Below are 2,500 nucleotides of genomic sequence, written 5' to 3' on the forward strand. Positions count from 1 at the left end.
CATTGTACTGCCAAGCTCCTTCGCAAGGGTCACCTGTCTGGGTCAAGGATGGCAGCGAGCAACGAGCTCTGGTGGGACGCCCTCGCCCGCCAGGTGGACGAGCGTGCCGGCGACGGGAGACGAGATGGACAGCAGACTGCGGGTGCCCATGCGGATACTCTGGCGGCGGCTCTCGTCCCCCGCGACCGAGAACCTGCGCCGGTCGAGGCCGCGATCCATCGACGAGCTCCTCGGCGACCAGCTGAAGCGCTTCCTCTCGGAGGTGGCCCCACGAGAGCCGCTTCTTGCACTTGGGCGCGTCGCCCGAGGGCTCGCTGCGCGGGTACAGGGTGCTCGCCTCCGCCGCTGACAGGCGCGAGCGGCGCCCCTCCGCGTCCCGCTTGTTGTTGAGAGGGGCGTCCGGCCGCGATTCCCTGCTCGCCGGCCTGTGCCCCTTGTCGCCGGCCGCCCACGACAGCCGCTTTCTCTTGCTCTGCTGCGCCTTCGTGTCGGCCTTTCCCTCGCATGGCGACGGCTCGACGTAGGAAAGACGAACGCGAGGCCTCGTCAGCTCGGGGGACACGGCGGCTCCGCCGTCGGAGAAGGAGACTCTCCTGGCGCGTGCGGCGGACGGCTTGGCCTTCGGGGCGACCTCCTTGCCTTCGCTCTCGTCAGATTCGCTCTTTAACGGATCTCGCGAAATCTCCAACGCCTTTATCTTCTGGGTATTTTCGATATTGTTCAGGACCTCAACGTCTTCTTTGTGAACCAAGTCCTTTCTCCTCTCGTGGGCCTTCATCCGCTCCGCCTTCTCGATGTTGTTCACCTTCAGCGAGCTGATCGTCATCGCCTGCGTCCCCATGACGACGGACGCACTCCGGCAGCGGCCGTAGCTGGCGTCCTCTTCCAGCAGGGGCGGCAGCGAGAACCCCTGTCCAACGCACACCGTCCGCCGACTTCTCGGCCGCGACAGGTGGCCCTGGATCTCCTGGATCGCCGCGTCGCGCCCTTCGCCCAGCACGCCGGGAAGCCGCTGCCCGGACAAGCCTCCGGGGAGCGTCCGAAGAGAGGCTGACGAGCCCTCGGGGGTCGGGACACCCATGTTCGACGCATAGTAGCTGGCACAGCGGTTTTTCTCCTTTCCCAGGTTCACGATGGAGGCGTACACCGGCAGCCTCGGGGCCGTGTAGCCGAGCATGGGTGTCTCCAGTGACCATGGGTACGACACGCGACTCCTGGGACCGTACGAAGGCAGAATGTAATCGCTCACACTCCTCCTGAGGCCAGCAGGCACAAGTAGAGGCCCTGGAGGAAGAGCAGCGCCCTCCGGAGGACCGCTCGTCACGTTCGGTACGAATGACATGCCAGCGTGACACTCCCCCTTCGGCTGTACGTGACTAGCGCTCCACTGCTGCTAATCAAAGAATGTGATAAGTTGGAGAAATTCACCTTCGCGGTTACCACTAACCGGTCAACAGAAACCGAAAGTGGCTCTTGTCAAAACAGTTTCCTTGCGCACCTTCTCTTTGCTTATACATATGATGAATACGTAGCCAGTGCCGTATACATCTTCTCTTTGGGTTACCACTTGCAAGCACCTGTAAAAACCTTACGCAAGTGCCTTAATGCTCTCGCGGTACTGTCTTGAGGCATCCTCCACTTTATCTATTACTTTTTAATAGCCCCATCCAAGCGAGGGCTTGGTGGCAATGCACACGCAACTTCTACGCGTCCACCAGGAGGTTGTCAGGACATCAAACGACACGACGACGGTCTTAGAGCCGATAAAGCGCACATTCGCCGGGCATAAGACCTCCAGGATGCCTCCGTGAACACAAACATACGCGCGCGCGCAGTCTCCACAGGGCCGAGGGAGACACACCCTATCCTCCACCGTGGCACACACTGAGACTTCTCCCACGGCACATCCTGGCACATCCGGGACCTTCGCCTCCAGCTATTTCACTTTCAATCCGCCGTTGGAATTAGACTTAAATTCGCCGAGATGTGTATGTAACACCCGTACGGGAAAAACATTCAATTTCAACTCAACACGATTGAAACGGGTATAACGCGAGCACCGCAACACAGCCGACGATATCAGCACAGAAACACGTACGTAAAATATCGTAAGATAACTAATATCAGAACCGTAATGTACGGTTTTCCAATCGGCTATGCTGGCGTGGGTGATTGGATGTGTCCCTTTCGAATCCAGCAGCCCTTGTGATTGAAAACCAAAGGATTATAACAATGTGAGTCTTTCCACTTCATACGAAACCCGTTACTTCGATGCCTAAAAAAAATAAATAAATGAAACACCTTTCTCCTTCGCCTACGACCACCCGTCAAAAGAGATATAAACAAAACCTCCTCATGACAAAACGCAAGACGAGAACACGTGTCTCATGTCTCAACACGCGAGAGGATGAAGAGACGGAAAGGAGAGATGATAAAGGGGGAGGACATAACATGATAAAAGAGAACAACCTTTCCCTGCTTTCGGACGCCACCTCGTGAT

The sequence above is a fragment of the Penaeus chinensis genome, chromosome 11 (genome assembly GCF_019202785.1).
Source record: "Penaeus chinensis breed Huanghai No. 1 chromosome 11, ASM1920278v2, whole genome shotgun sequence".
NCBI lineage: Eukaryota > Metazoa > Arthropoda > Malacostraca > Decapoda > Penaeidae > Penaeus > Penaeus chinensis.